Genomic DNA, 18,076 nt, shown 5'->3' with positions numbered 1-18,076 from the left:
TGGGGGATTAAGAAACAGTTTCTGCTGCCACAGAGAGGCCTACAGAGGAAATGTTAATATTATGTGTCTACACATCAAACAATCTACACATTCACATTTCTTCACATTATTTATGTGGAGTAGCCTATAGAAACTAAGTTTATATCTAAGTATAAACGGATATTCTTATCTCTCCCTCGTCCCCAGAGTGTGGAAGAACAGTAGGAGGAAGGTCCATCAACTTCTGGTGCACAGATGAACACAGTTCAGTGATTTTCAGTGAATGCCACAGTTTAATTCTGTAGAATTTGTTTAGAGCTACATGATGTAACTCTAATCTACTGTATTTTCAGTTGCCAGTTAAGAAGTTATATAGACTTCATCTTATTAAAAAAATTGGGGGGAAAAACAGCAATGAATAAATGTACCGAAAAAATGAATGAGGTGTTTAAACACCGCTTCCTCTTTAAAAAAGGGGAGGAGACCGAAATAAACTCTGGGTTTACGGAAGTAAACCTGCTCCCGACCAGGTTAGGTTCACAGAGTAAGTTACCATGGTAACTGACTCTGAGTATAAGTTACCTCTCTTTCAGAAACGGGCTTGACTTACCCTGCTTTCTCAGGTTTGAATTACCTCCCATTCTGAAACAGAAAACCCAGAGTTTCCCTCATTTCAGGGTTAACATACTCAGTTTTCACTTAACCTCCTTTCTGAAACAGGCCCCTGGTCTCGTCGATACGCCATTGACTTCCTGACTCGAGACATTCTCCAGTCAGCTAACAACCTTACCTGCTTTGTGTACTTACCCACATCCTTGAGAACCCCGATCTGCTATTCTGGACCATCTGTCTTCAGCCTGCCTGCCATCTTCTGCTCAGTTCATCTCCATTCATCCTGCAACAGATAAGAGACTCGGTCATATTCATTCATCCATTTATTCCTTCATCTCATCAACTTACCAGGGGTGTATTCCAGAAAGCAGGTTATGTGACTTACCCGGGTAAGTTTAGGAGTAAGTAAGCAGATAACCTCTGCTTTCGGTTTCAAAAATGGAGGTAACTTTCGGGTTATGTAAGTAACCATAGCAACTGACTCTCTGAGGATAACCTGGGGTGTTTTCCAGAAAGCTGGGTTAACTTACCATCAGATTAACCCTGAACTCTGGGTTGATTAACCCAAAACCTACTTACTCGGGGTATGTCGGTTCCAAAACACCTGTGAGTAGTTAGTTTAATCAACCTCCTATTGGTAACCCAGAGTTAATGCGCGCACATGGCGATTACATAAAGACATTTTCAATGGATCGCCGATTTCAGGAGTCACCAAGGAAACCAAGGGAGAAAAAAAACGAGCTACATACTTCGGTGAAACTGAGTTGGAGGTTTTAATGCTTACTTATGAAGACTATAAGCCCATTATAACTAAAAAAAGCAATACTGCTGCTTAAGCAAAAGAAAGAGAATTGGCTTGGCAAAAAATAACGGACAGACTAAATGCGTGAGTTTAGAAAATAATAAATGGGCTATTTTCCCCTTTCATTGTGATGCAACAATTCTTTGGGGCCTGTAGTAAAAATAGACAAGTATTTACTTGTTGGCCATCATACATTTCTTAATATTACAGTAGTAATGCACATAATTGGCTAGATATATGTTGGCTTCTTGTTTTATCAGGTGTAATCCTTCTGGAGCCAGAAGAAGTGTGAGCCAAGTAAAAATGAAACACAAAAACATTCTCCAGCAAGGTAATATTTTCTAAACTTACTAAACTTGTTACTGACGCCATGTAATTTAGTATTTAATGTACATTAGTTTTCTATGTAGCCAATAGAAACATAACCGCTTATCCGCTACTTTTCTTCTGAAGGGCTCAATCTGCCGCGACATCATTCACACATGACTAAATCAATCGCAGCAAAAAGGAAGCGAGAGAGCAAGATAATCTCTCTACCAACCAGGGGCGTTTCCAGCATTGAAGGACATCCGGGGCTTAGCCCAGACCATTTTATGTAAATACAGGGATCACTCGAAGAGTTTTTTTTTTATTACAGTAACAATTTACTTTCAGTCAAAATACATCTTTAACATTATGCACACACACATACTCTCTCTCTCTCTCTCTCTCTCTCAACACACACAGTCAATATACACTATTCACCTCTTGCTGTCTATCTGGTGTGTCCTTCTATATTTGTTATATTACTCTCTCATCACTTGTTGTTGTCTTTCTCTTTTACCACTTGTTTTGAAATATGTGAAATGTTTGTCGTTTATATTGGAGTTGTCATAAATGGAGCAATATTATCAATAGCCTTGGTGTAATACTGCAGTGCTTTATCAATATGTTTATGCGTTGAGCTAATGCAAACCATGACCGATTGGGTGTTTACCACTAAACTTTGGGCTATGGTCTAACATAAATCAAATTGACCAATCACCACAGATAAGCGTCACGCAAAGGAGGGGTTTGGAAAAATGTATCTTTGAACGATTCATAAGGGAGTCGCTGAGCAAATCAGGTAATAATAAATGCATATTATAAGACAACAAAAGTGTTTTTTGTCATTGCATGCATATAAAACTGTTGTTGGAGACTCCCAAAACAATATTAGGAACATTTTAAATGCCATAATAGGGGCCCTTTAATAAATATTTTTTATTTTTTGACATAAATAGTCGATGTATGAAAAAAAATTATGTATGAGATCCTAAGTTAAAGCAATGAATGACTTTAGTCTACGTTCATTGACACACCATGCCATCGAACTGTATATAATTCTCAATGTACATCTGTCAAAAACTTTTCATTAGGAGCATTGGTATAAACAATGTTGACTTTTAACTTTCTCCAAAGTAAAATGACTGATTAATTGTTAAGAAGTATACTTCAAGTTAATTTTATGAAGAAGTATTATTCGTTTAAATGTATTATAAGTGTAAGAGTAGTAAACTTTAAGTACACAACTATACTAGTAGTAGTTTACTATTTTAATACAATTAGTATTTTTTTAGTTTATGAAAGTACACACTGAAACTCTCAGTAAACTTCTAGTTTAGTGGTTTATACTGCAAGTATAAGTGAACCTAAACTTATACTTGTTATAGTTCACTATTTATGTATTATTTTTGCACTTGCAGTATACTATTATGTTAAAATGTAGATATTATTTTTTTATTAAAAAATACCCTTAATCAATGTTTGGGGTACCAGGGGATGCCACTGGACTTTTCCTTCATTTTTTAAAAGTGTTACCTTCATCTCAGGGGCATGAAACTCTGTGACTTTTCCTGAATAATCTATCTAAACAAGCACAAAAAACTGGGCTTGATTTGGTTGTTCTAAACGGTGTGTAATTTTTTTTTTACCGTTTAAGGTGTTTGGGGTCAAAATGACCCCACATTGAAAATGAATGAAAAAAAAAATGAAAAAAAAAGACTTTTTTTCATTTTGTTTGTCAAAAAAATAAAAGTAAATCCATTATAAATCTGAACATTTTTACATATAGGCTAAACCAAGGACTGGTCCTAGAGCATAAATAAAAAGTGGAACGAACTTTCCATCTCATACACACACACACACACACACACACACACACACACACACACACACACACACACACACACACACACACACACACACACACACACACATACACACACACACACACACACACAAATGTATGTGACTGCAACAGAGAGCATTTTTACAGAAATTGACAACTAAAAAAATTTACATTTAAATCAAGGTCTGGTCCTAGAGCATAAAGACAAAGTGGAACAAACTTTCTATCTCATACACACACAAACACAAACACACACATGTATGTGACTGCAACAGAGAGCATTTTTATAGAAATTGGCAAAAAAATCAAAAATCAACTAAACTGGCATAATTCTGAAAAAATTTCGCAAATGCAACATGGAACAAGCATCAATCAATCAAAATGTATTTATAAGCATGTTCCCTCACTCACACACACACACACACACACACACACACACACACACACACACACACACACACACACACACACACACACACACACACACAGAGAGAGAGAGAGAGAGAAAGAGAGGGAAAATGTTACTTGTAATGTTTCTGCAAATGTATGTATAATAATTTGCAAAAGCAGATAATTCAAAATATATCAGACAACGACAACAAATTCTGACTTTGACAAAAATAGATTTTTTATGTATTTCAGAATGTTTAAATATATATATATATATATATATATATATTCACAAAATATATATCATAAAGTTGTGAGGAGAAGTTGAAGCATCAAGAAAAATTAAGTGAAAAAGAAATGAGTCCCTATATGGACCTCTTATATGTGGTCATTGGACTTTCTCTCTTTAATTATAGCCTAATTTCTAAAGTTTTTCCACAAACTTGCAGATGTCAGTATTCTATCCCTAACACATAGAGCAATGTCCAAAAACAATTTAAATTTAATTAAGATCGTCATTTAAGTGATTTTTTCTTTAAAAATAATGTTTATGAGCCAATTTATGGCCTAGTTAAGTAATTGTGCAGTAAATAGATAAATAACTTCCAAATTTCCACAAAAACACAGCATAAATGTATAGTTGAGAAGTAAATAAAAAAAATGTCATATAGTTTTCCATATAAAAAATTATATTTCCTTATGCAATCGCTCTTTAAAAGACCCCAAACACCAAAAACCTTATCCTTTTTGAACACTGATTGGTACTTTAATTTTAAAGACATTTCACTGTCTTCATGCATTGTTTTTTTATCAACACGTGAATGTTGGTAAGTTTCATAAAGAAAGGCAACATTACAATTGTAATTTAAAGGACGATAAAATAAAATGATGCAGACAAAATTAAAATGCGGCACACACCTTATGACTTGCGAGACGCGGGACAACAAAGCTTCACATTCTTCACAGCTTCACGAAATGCAGGACAGGTGGTGCCCCTTTGATAATATTAAGCGGGGTTTTGATTTACACACTGTTTAATGTTTGATGATGATCTGGTTATTTTATATTTGAGTGAGTGAGCAATCTTCTATCACTTGTTTCAGCTTCTTCTTCTCCTGTGTTTTTATCTGGCATGTTATAGAAAATGCCAGTAGGCTAAAAGTGCTAACGTATAACGTTAGCCTATGGTAATAACTAGCTAGTTAAACAAATAGGCCTACAGTGAAAGCCAGCCAGATGGTGATCCATCTTCAGACTTTAAGGATAAAAAAAACTGAATTCTTACCCACTGACTTCTTTCCGAAAAATCCCCAAAGTCTCGTTTGCTTCATTTTTCTTTATTTGTTTCTTTCCCGCTCGCTGACTGTCTCAGTTGTTAAAGGTTGTATCAGTGATTTCTGGCCCAAAAATAAATGTCTAATCTTTCCTAACGATCCGCTAGCTGCTCGCCCCATAAGCATGCCGTCCAAAAACCGCGTCTCTGTAGGCAGCGTAGGCTCTGAGATCTGCACACAAAAACAAATGTGTACAACCACCACTCAAAACCAAAATAAAGTGTTCCAACCAATCACTGACAGGGGCAGGTGTTGCTCCGATTTCGCGTCCAGCCGTGCACGAGCGCAAAACCTCACAACACCCGCCCCTGTCAGTGATTGGTTGGAACACTTTATTTTGGTTTTGAGTGGTGGTTGTACACATTTGTTTTTGTGTGCAGATCTCAGAGCCTAGGCTGCCTACAGAGACGCGGTTTTTGGACGGCATGCTTATGGGGCGAGCAGCTAGCGGATCGTTAGGAAAGATTAGACATTTATTTTTGGGCCTGAAATCACTGATACAACCTTTAACTCGCACTCTTGCGGTTGACTGTGCTAGCTCCTCCCCTACCCGCTGCTGCTGCTGCATATTCAACAGAGAGGAAGAAACGGAGTAGCCCATAGGCTACCGACAGCAAAGAAATGTATTCTATAGGCTAGATTATTTTTAAGGTCTATTTTTACAGGCTGTATGCAGTATGCAAAGCCAAAGCTAAATTAAATAAAGCAACTTATGATTTCGGGCGTTTACATAGGCTATTGTCCAGTTTCATATTTGCTCAGTGACAGTCATTACATTCGGGGCTTGACTCAGAACATTCGGGGCTGAAGCCCCGGCAAAATCGGCTGGCGCCGCCCCTGCTACCAACCATCTTTTGAAGTTTTAGTTTTGACGCCACATCCATTCATTCACGATCCATGATCAAGGAAAGGAAGCGAGAGAGCAAACAAACCTCACTACTTCCTTCTATAGCGCTGGGGCTGATGGGACTTTTAGTGCCCCAAACATGTCCCATTACACAAGTTTAGAGAGAGAGAGAGAGATATTTTCATTTCCTTGTAGCTAAAGCAAGCACACACCTTTATGAGATGCAAATTAAAGAAAAGTTGGTAAAGACCCAAGAGTATAAAGGGTATAAAACCCACATTAAATGCACATACCCTATACATTTTAGTCCAGATCAGTAAGCTATTTTAAGAAAACTGTATTTTAATGGGAAAAGTTTTTAATGTGGGTTTTATCATGTATGATGTTGGAAATAATCAAAATATTTTAGTGAGTGTGCAGTTCAACTCTTTACTCAAAGAGATTTGTATATTTTTATACAAAATGTATATTTTGTGTGTTCACACCATAGACTGTGAAAATATTTTCAATATCGTATAGTGTAATGTTGCCCCAGAAACCATGTGGAGTATGTTTTAATGTAAGGAGTAAACAGGGTCTTTCTAGAAGAGGCCATCTCACGCAAGCTAAAGACAGGCAACACAAGAAAATGAAAAAGGAAATCAATTTTGAAAGTGAGTAGAGAAGACTAGGGGCAGCTAAACGTGGTTAGCTAAGTTTGAGTCAGACAGAACATCAACCTGACCGTCAAGAACTTTTTGACTCTCAAAATAAATAATAGACACATCCATTGATATATATAAATGAACTGATATCTACCTACCCTAGCTTTATCTAGCTAATCATTTATAAATAATAAATGTTGCATCATTGCTAAACAACAAAAACCTAAGCCGATTATTTAACATGATACCTCGTTTATACCTACTCGGAAGACATGACAACTCAAAAACAAAAAACAGATACTAGGACGCCATCTAGTGGCTAAAAAAATGAAAACTCTCCTATACATACACAACTTACATTTTTTTATAATCACTTTTTGTTATAGGCCTACTGGTTGAAACTCTCTCCTCATCCTGAAAGCATTCAACAATAGAAGTGGTCTAAATATTAAAAGTGTTTCCAAAATTTTTACATTATTAACAGGCTTTAATTTGACATTACTACCACTGTGATACTAGAACAAGAGATCTAACAGCAATCAGTTATAATGAAGGTTTATTTAAACACAAAATGCACAAAAAACAGAGCTACTGCATAATTTAGACACACATACATGAAAAATCAGCACATGAATCTCAACAATGGTGCCATTAAAAAAATACCATCCAGCTGCATAATTGATTCATTCTGCAGTGAGTTTTGTGCTAGAACCCAGCATGCATTGCGACATGAAACTTTTGATTGTCACCATTGTTGAGATTAATACGCTGATTGTTGATGTCTGTGTGTGTCTAAATTAAGCAGGGGTTCAAAATGTTTTATGTACTATATGATTTCAATATGCTTCAAAATAACTTAATGAAACTGTTGTGTTCTCAAGTGGGGGTTTAATAATGCATTGAGTTAGTGTTCAGGATGGATAGAGTTTGATTGTGCTGGGAGCATTCTGTTATGCCTGACAAATGTATGGTTCGTTTACTTGGGTCTGAAAGGACAGGGAGTTTTTGTTACGTGGATGCAGATTGACGAACCCAAAAGCAGACTGAATGCTCTTCACACAATTTATTGAAAACAAAAAGGCGAAAACAAAGCCCACGAGGGGGCAAAACAAGACAGGACTTGGGTGACTAACTAGACAACGACACTGACAAAATACTAGAAAACAAACAACACTTCGAGAGATACTAACAATGACTAGACCTTCAATGACAAGACTTTCACTGGATACTCACAAGTAACGTTTGGCAATGAACCGACACAAGACAGCAAACACAAGGGGATAAAATAGGGAGACACTAATGACAAAGACAGGTGAAGCCGACTAGACAATAATGACGAGACGAGGATAACAAGGGGGCGGGGTAACGTAACGAGACAACACAGGCACATGGCTCAAAACAAGACCATGTGCTTGCACACAAAACATGATTCTGTCATGATCCTGCCTCAAGACAAGAGAAAATCAAGGACACGAGGGCAGAATCATGACAGAACCCCCACCTTAAGGAGCGGCTACCAGACGCTCCTCAAGGGGACATCAAACACGGGACATGACAGACTGAGACATTGACACAAACCAACAAAACATGACAAATAACAGTAACGGCAAACACGAAAACACAACAACAGGGTTAGGATGCAACAATAAAAATAACAAACAAGGAAGAGGTGGCGGAGGAAACACAGAGTTCATGGGGGGTGGTCCAGGGCTGATGGGTGTGCTGGGGGTCTTCGGAAAACGGGCTGAGGGCTTAGGGCGAGGAATCCGGGCAGGTTTGGATCGGGACACATGAGGAGTCTCGGAGGAAACCGTCCGGGGTTGATTAGGGACAGGAGGAACAGTGGACGGCGGAGAGGGAATCACGACAGGGGAAGCTGAGGGTGGCGAGACAAGACTTCTGACTGGGGAAACAGCGGGAAAAGGAACAGGACACATAACAGGGGACGTAGCAGACGGCTGTGGAGCGGGAACAGAACTCACTGAATCAGACTCGGCACACATGAAAACAGACTCGGATGAAGCGCTCAAATCAGACTCGGAAGAAGCGCTGTCTGCAGCGGGCTCTGTGACTGCAGCGGGCTCTGTGACTGCAGCGGGCTCTGTGACTGCAGCGGGCTCTGTGACTGCAGCGGGCTCTGTGACTGCAGCGGGCTCTGTGACTGCAGCGGGCGAAGAACGGGAGGCTCCCCTCTTCCTCCTCTTTCTCCTAGGTCGCGAAGCAGAGACCATCGCCGGAGCTGAGACGGGTTGGGGAAGCTCAGCGGAAACCACCGCAGGTACAGCCAACTCTGCGGAGGAGGACTCTGACGCCGACTCCCACGACAGCCGTCTTCCTCGTTTTCCACGAAGACTGAAGGGGGTAGATGAAGTGCCAGGAGTCGTGAGGGAGCCAGCCTGGTCCCCAAGCGTCGCGACGCCTATAACACGACCCTCCGGGATCACCGGCAGACTAGCAGAGGGTGGAGAGCCTGTGGAAGAGGCCTGCAGATCCTCCCGGGAAAAGAGATCCCATAGACGGGCATAATCCCTCATGATCTGCTCACCCTGGGACGGGATAGGGCAAATGACCCGTTCACCGTTGGTTGGTGTGGACGACCAGCATCGCTCCCAGAACTCCGATTGGAAGGACATACGGTCTGCTGGGTTCTTTGTTGGTCGGTTCATTCTGTTACGTGGATGCAGATTGACGAACCCAAAAGCAGACTGAATGCTCTTCACACAATTTATTGAAAACAAAAAGGGGAAAACAAAGCCCACGAGGGGGCAAAACAAGACAGGACTTGGGTGACTAACTAGACAACGACACTGACAAAATACTAGAAAACAAACAACACTTCGAGAGATACTAACAATGACTAGACCTTCAATGACAAGACTTTCACAGGATACTCACAAGTAACGTTTGGCAATGAACCTGACACAAGACAGCAAACACAAGGGGATAAAATAGGGAGACACTAATGACAAAGACAGGTGAAGCCGACTAGACAATAATGACGAGACGAGGATAACAAGGGGGCGGGGTAACGTAACGAGACAACACAGGCACATGGCTCAAAGCAAGACCATGTGCTTGCACACAAAACATGATTCTGTCATGATCCTGCCTCAAGACAAGAGAAAATCAAGGACACGAGGGCAGAATCATGACAGTTTTGAAGTAAAGTTACGATAAGTTGATACTACTCGCTGTGTCAGTGTGATCCTTCCCAAACATAACAGAAACATTACTGGATCTCATGCTGTAGAATCACAGAGATACTATAATCAATAAAAATAAAATTAAAATACTCATAAAATCAAAGATTAGACACAGGGAGAGATCTGTGAATCAGACGAGTCCAAGACGATTATAGCATCGTCACAACATCCAAAAACACCTGATCAACCTTCCTCTTGGCTTTTCCTTGAAAAAAACAAATGTGTTTTATAAACTCACAGTTACAGCAGCCAGAGAAAAACTAACAATACAAAATCAAGAGCCCAACTAAAGCAAATACTGATCACTACAATATTGGTGACTACAAACTTTTTTATTTTCAATAAAACATCAACAGCTAAACCTGTTAATTCTCAACAAGATAATAATGTTATACTGGTTTGTAAACTGGTTTCACACTCAGTGTGGCTGGAAGTCAGTTGTAGTTCTTGTGCCTCTCTTTTTTCTGTTCTTGTTTGTCTGTCCTTCAGTGATTCTGCTTGTTAACAGCAGGTGTTCATCAGTGTCCGAATTCACTCACTTCTTTTCATTCACTCTATCAAGTGGACTTGAATGGGAATAGTGAATGAGGGTATAGGGTGTGATTTGGGCACACAGTCTCTGAGTGTCGACTTTGAGCGCTGTTAATTCACAGTATATTTCTCTAGGCTATTTTCTCAAAAACAACAAATATTACCCAGAATGCATTGCTTTCATTTTTTATGCATTTGGCAGACGCTTTTATCCAAAGCGACTTACATTGCATTTCAAGATACACATTTACATTCTTATCAGTTCTTGCTTTCCCTGGGAATAGAACCCATGACCTTGGCGTTGTATCGCAATGCTTTGCAGATTCTCCTCTGCGCGTTCTCTGTATATTGAAGGAGGCGCGGCTTTAGAGACGCTCTGAAGGGAGGGGTGGGATCTTAGGATTTCAAAGCTAACTTGCTATTGCTAGCCTCTAAACAAATACCTACCCTACCTTTAAATAAAGGCCATTTATGTATCTATACTTTTATCTAAATATTCAGTACTGGGTGGACCAAAGATAATTTTAAAGAAAGATTTTGTGTGACTTCAATTCATAAATTGGTCTCCATTGGTGAATAGTCGAGGTTCAGAAAGTAAAAGTCCTCCTCAGTATTTTGTTCCAATCACCTGGATTTTCTAATTAGCAGTTTTTCAGCCAGGAGACAGACCTAATTAGTGAGATCAGCTGGCTGATTTCATGGGTGGAATAAACATATGGCAGGACTTTTACTTTCTGACCCTTGACTTTCCACCTCTGCTTGCAATGCATTCATCGAAAAGATGATCGTGTGGAAATAGCATATAAAATGGAAAACTAGTAAAAAAAATTACCTTCAGATTTACTTCATCATTATTTATCACAAATAACTGGTAGGTGTGTGTTTGTGCATGAGTTCAGAAGAGCACAGTGATTCAACAGTGTTCAGTCGGAGCCGCAGGGCTTCGTCCTCTTACTGTGATTCCTCATCACTACATTTTCCACAGGAGAATCAAATGTATTGCTAAACTATCATCCAAGATGGCGGCAGATCAACAGAGTGCTGTGTTGCTCTGAGAAGCATGTGTTAATGTGTTTAATGTTTCATGTGTTGTAATGTGAAATTTTAGTCTGAAAATAGAGTAATTTTAGCTTTAAAGTCCGAGCCTTTCTTGAGCTTTTTTTATTACAGTTTATATTACATTTTGGACTTTAAATTGGACTCTGCACATGTGTGACTAGCCTGCAAGCTGTTTTCCACCTTGGGCCTGCACCACCTGGCTGTTAGCAGATTCTACACCCTGGGCCTGTACTATATGGCTGCATTAGGCCTGCTAGGCCTGCACTGCCTGGCTTTCTAGTTGTTCTCCACCCTGGGCCTGCACCTCTTAGCTGTTTCTCTACCCTGGCTGCTAGCTGTTTCTCCATCCTGGACCTGCACAGCCTGGCTGCTAGCTGCTCCTCTACGCTGGGCCTGTATTGCCTGGCTGCTAGCTGTTTATCCATCCTGGGCCTGCACTGACTGGCTGCTAGCTGTGTTTCTTCAATCTGGGCCTGCATCCCCTGGCTGCTAGCTGTTCTCCATCCTGGGCCTGTACTGCCTGGCTGCTAGCTGTTCTCCATCCTGGGCCTGTACTGCCTGGCTGCTAGCTGCTATTTCCACCCTGGGCCTTTACCAACTGGCTGCTAGCTGTCTCTCCACCCTGGGCCTGCACCGCCTGGCTTTTAGCTGTTTCTCTACCCTGGGCCTGCTTTGCCTGGCTGCTAGCTGTTTATCCATCCTGGGCCTGCACTGACTGGCTGCTAGCTGTGTTTCTTCAATCTGGGCCTGCATCGCCTGGCTGCTAGCTGTTCTCCATCCTGGGCCTGTACTGCCTGGCTGCTAGCTGTTCTCCATCCTGGGCCTGTACTGCCTGGCTGCTAGCTGCTTTTTCCACCCTTGGCCTTTACCAACTGGCTGCAGGCTGTCTCTCCACCCTGGGCCTGCACCGCCTGGCTTTTAGCTGTTTCTCTACCCTGGGCCTGCTTTGCCTGGCTTTTAGCTGTTTCTCCACACTGGGCCTGCTCTGCCTGGCTTTTAGCTGTTTTTCCACCTTTGACCTGCACTGCCTAGCTGTTGGCTTTTGACTGCAATTCCAAAATCAAAATTGCTTTGCCTGGCTTCTAGTTGTTTCTCTACCCTGGGCCTGCTCTACCTGGCTTTTAGCTGTTTTTCCACCTTGGACCTGCACTGCCTAGCTGCTGGCTCTTGACTGCAATTCCAAAATCAAAATTGCTGATCCTACCTGGTATGACTTTCAATTTAATTATGCATATCCAATTTAAATATCCAAGTGTATTGTTGTGCCTTCTGCTCATTTTTCACAATTCTTACAAAAGTCATGATCAATTTCTGCATGTAATTTTGGAAAGACTCTGGGTGCCCATACTTATGAACATATCCGAGTTAATGTGAACTACGATCATAACAAATCAACTGCTCCTACGTATAAAATGCCAATATCAAAACTAGAAAATTTGTGTGTTTTACAACCTTGGGTCATAAAACAACTCCTTAGTTTTCTAGTTTTGTATGATTATTTTTTACTTAATGAAACCTCTATTATGTTACTTTCAAACACAATTCCCAAATGTTCTGGATACCAAAGACGACTAATTATTCTGTTACTCTTACTATCTGGAAATATACAACCAAACCCTGGCCCAGAGGTTCAAACCCCATCTGACTTTAAGTTCTTATCTGGCCTTAAAATAATTCATTTAATGTTCGCAGTCTTCTACCTAAAATTGACCAAGTTCGAATCTGGGTAGGGTCAACAGGGGCAGATATAGTTGTTATTTCTGAAACATGGCTAAACAGGTCTATATTTGACAATGATGTTTGCATAGATGGCTTTCAAATCTGTCGTGTTGATCGACTAGCTAAAGGTGGGGGAATTGCCATTTATGTAAACACATCTCTTCATGTAGATTTGTTACAAGCTGAATCTCTCTGTAAACAATTTGAACTTTTAATGTTAAAGGTTGAAATTGCCAAGGGTTTACATGTAAATGTTGTGGGATGTTATAGGCCTCCTTCTGCCACCTCTAACTCACTCCAATTGTTACAGGATTTTCTATTTAAGCTCGATTCAGATGAAACTATACTAATTGGAGATTTGAACTGGGACTGGCTTAGTCCAATTTCTGATGATTTTAAAATTGTATGTGATCAATTAAATCTAACACAATTAATTGCATCCCCTACTCGTCCAAATAATAAGTGTCTCTCAAAGTCAACATTGATTGATCTGATCTTAACAAATGCCCCACATAAATATTGTTCAACTGGGGTGTTTTGTAATGATCTGAGTGACCACTGTATTGTAGCCACTGTTAGAAATACCAAAATGGATAAAAGAAAACCACGCGTCATCATAAAAAGAGATTTAAAATTTTTTAATGAACAGGCATTTTACCATGACCTTTCTAAGTGCCAATGGAATAGAATTGATCTCATTCCAGATGTAGAAACAGCCTGGTCATTTTTCTATGAGTGTTTCATGGCTATTGTTAATAGACACGCTCCTTTTAAGAAATTTAGAGTTAAAGGTAGAGATAATCCTTGGTTTACTCCAGATTTGGCAAATGCTTTACATGAGAGGAACTTAGCGTGGACGAAAGCAAGAAAAACTGGTTTAAAATGCGATTGGGATAATTTCAGAAAATTAAGAAATAAAAGTTCCTCCCAAATTAAAAATGCCAAGTCTAAATTCTACTTGTCAACTACAACTGATAGTCTTAATGACCCTAAAAGATTTTGGAAAACAATAAAATCTCTCACTGTAGAAAATAACTCACAGGTCTTGCCAAATTACATTGTCTATAACTCTATTAAATATTTATGACAAAGTTGAAATGGTAAATTGTTTCAACCAACATTTTATTTTATCTACACCCTCCATAAATTTAGGCAACACTGGGACTGTTCTGGAACAACCCTCTGATGCATCAGCATTTAGTTTTCAACCTTTTACTTTGTGTCAAGTCCGCAAAGCACTACAATCATTGTGTCACGGTGTGGGTTTTGTGTCTTGTTCCTTGTTCTTGTCTGTCATGTGATTCCCTGTTTGCCATGTGTCTTGTTAATTGTCTGATCATTGTTCCCATGTGTTTCTGATTAGCCACGCCCCCTTGTTATCTTGTTTAGCTTGTTTGCCTGTCTATTTAGATCTCTGTGTTTCAGTTGGTTTTTGTCGGTCGTTGTTTGATGTGAGTTGTGCCCAGTTCCTTGTTCCGTGTGCCTTATTCTGAGTTTACCCTGGATATTCTGTTTGTTGGAGTATTAAAGTGCTTGCGATTGGATTCACTCTCCGCTTCATCCTTGCTGCATGCAACACATTGGATGCACGTAAACCACAAGGACCTGACTTAATTGATCCGTATTTTTTAAAAATTGCTGCTGATTTTATAGCAAAACCTTTGACTGATATTTTGAACTTAAGTTTGACAACTATGCACATTCCTAAAATTTGGAAATCAGCTTTTGTCACACCATTATTCAAAGGTGGTGATCGAAAAATTGTTAATAAATATAGGCCAATTTCAAAACTTTGCATCTTATCAAAAATTTTGGAATCTTTAATAAATGAACAGTTGAAAGAATTTTTGTATTCCAACAACTTTTATGTAAATTCCAGTCAGGCTTTAGGAAAGGTCATAGTACCATAACAGCAACATTGAAGGTGATTAACGATATCTCAACAGCTCTTGACAATAAGCAACATTATGCAGCGCTTTTTATTGATTTGTCAAAAGCCTTTGACTCTGTAAACCACAGTTTACTCAAAGAGAGACTGATCAATATTGGATTATCTAAAAAGGCAGTTGGATGGATCCGTAATTATCTCACTGACAGGTCCCAATGTGTTAAATCAGATAATAACTGTTCTAATATTCTTTCTTTAACTAAAGGAGTGCCCCAAGGCTCTGTTTTGGGGCCACTTTTATTTACTATCTATGTGAACAATGTTGGCCAGGATCTTGTGGACACCAATTACCATTTTTATGCTGATGATATGGTTATCTACAGCTTTGCAAAAACTTAGTGCCTGTGTCCCTACATTACAAAACGCTTTTAACAAAGTTCAGAATATGTTTCTACAACTGGATCTTGCTTTAAATGCAAATAAGAGCAAGTTGATGTTATTCACAAATGCAAAGAGCAATCTGCACATAAGTCCTCCAATTGTCACTCTTCAAGGGGCAGAAATTGAAAGAGTTAAATCTTTTAAATATCTAGGTATTTTAGTTGATGACAGTCTTAGTTTTAAAGAACATGTTGAACATTTGGTTAGGAAACTGAGACTGAAAATTGGTTTTTATTTTAGAAATAGACTGTTTTTCTTTCAATGCAAAAAAGAAACTTGTAGCTGCAACATTTACACCCATTTTGGATTATGGTGACCTCATTTATATGAATGCCCCGACCCAAGTATTGAAACTACTGGACTCTGTTTACCATGCCGCATTGAGGTTTATCACAAACTGTAAGCCTCACACACACCACTGTGAACTTTACACACGTGTGGGCTGGACAGCACTGGAGAATCGTAGACTCAGTCATTGGTATATGTTTATTTATAAGGGTATTCTGCGTCTGCTCCCCTCATATCTGTGTGAATATATTCAACCAAAAGGAGCTGGTCTATATTCTTTACGTTCACAAGACTTACTGCTAATGTCTGTACCATGTGTCCGCACTGAAGCGGGTAAGGTGGCATTTCACTATTCTGCCCCCACAACATGGAACAATTTACAAAAATTCTGGAAATTAAAGGAACTGGTTTCAATAGGCCAGTTTAAACTTTTGCTCAAAAGTTTGGAAATTAAATCTATGGTTTGTAAATGTTTTTAAATAGTCTTATGAAATTGTTATGAAATTGTCTGTAATGTACTGAATTGTTGTGATCTGTACCGCTGTCTTGGCCAGGACTCCCTTGAAAAAGAGATTAGTAATCTCAACGGGATTTTCCTGGTTAAATAAAGGTTAAAAAAAAAAAAAAATCACGACACAAGCTTGACTTGGCCTGACATGAGAGTTTCCTTTGAACTACTGAGAGAGAGTAGGCTACAAAACCATATAAACATTTACAATTATAACAATTTGCACTAACACATTTTAAGTACATTTTACTGCAACTGCTCTGTATAACTTACCTGTTATTATCAAGTAAAATCTACTTACTATTGAACTTAACATTCATTTGACATTTAATTGACACTTACCATATAATTGAAGTAATTAACTAAATATTAGTTAATTATATTTACTTTATATATTTTTCATACAGAATTAGGTAACATCTACTTAACTAAGTCAATTTAACAAAATCAACATTTACTCAACTCGATTGACGCACACTTTTAAAGTATTTTCTTTACTGAACAACATCTAGTTATTGTTTAGTGTACAAACTCTATCTATGTATCAATTCAACAGCACTTGAACACAAAGACCTCAATACTTGGTTGGTACACAAGTGACGGTATTCGATAGATCATTTTTGAGTATGAATGTGTCCTTTTGAGTAGAAAATGAATCCAGATGTCACAAAATGGCAAGTTAACAAACCTTTTGCAATGATAAAACGGTGTAAATACAACTGGAAAACTTAAGGTAAATTAACCTTATTAATTTATTCAAGCCCCAGTGCATGATGGGAACACCAGTATTAGAAAAATGTAGTAGGTTTTATTTAATTTTATAGTGTTGATATTTACGTTTTAATTTCTACATGCTTGAATTGAGTACTAGGATTTACTTTATTTTTCGAATTCTTGCCTGAACTTACTTTTTCAAGTAGAAATTTGATTTCTGTAGCATTTACTTCACCACAGGTTGATTTTTATCAGTGGAATCCTATATATATATATATATATATATATATATATATATATATATATATATATATGCTGTGTCCTCAGTGTCCTAATGACCCTTCAGTATGAAGGACAGCAGTGAGGATAATCTGTCTGTAAAGTTAAGTCATTACAGTAAAGTTACCAGCTCAGCATCTTCAGCGCTGCATTCATGCCTCACTGAGGTGTTACACGTGTTGAACATGTTCTTGACGGTGATATATACCACATTTCTGTTAAAATACTGCATTTACTTACTCACATGAATGTCACATTCAGTGTTTCCCATGCAGCTAACAAAAAAATGTTCAAGAACTTTTGTTCAAAACGTGCAGTTTTAAAAAACATTTTCAGGGAACTTTACTTTAGAATGTTCTCTGAACATTTAAAAAAAACATGAAAGATGTATAAACGTATTTGAGAAACGTTACTGAAAGAACTTTTGGGTTTTTGCTTCAGAATTGTGAACTTGCCCGAACGTTAGCCACAGTTCTGAGACCGATGCCTGTTAGTCAAGCACGCATAGGCAATACAAAACAAGCTGCGATCACTATGACAACCCTGTTTAAAACATTCAGCTCTCAAGTTCTCCTGCACGAGAGGATTTTAGCAAGTCATCTGAATGCAGCTTAACCTAGTCGTCATCAAGAGATAATCTGTTACGGTGTGCTGACGCATATCTGTGTGTGTGTGTGTGTGTGTGTGTG

The sequence above is a fragment of the Siphateles boraxobius genome, unplaced genomic scaffold, assembly GCF_051911475.1.
Source record: "Siphateles boraxobius isolate OS27281-9 unplaced genomic scaffold, OSU_SipBor_1 29, whole genome shotgun sequence".
NCBI classification, from domain to species: domain Eukaryota; kingdom Metazoa; phylum Chordata; class Actinopteri; order Cypriniformes; family Leuciscidae; genus Siphateles; species Siphateles boraxobius.
Note: the sequence above shows the minus strand (reverse complement) of the source record.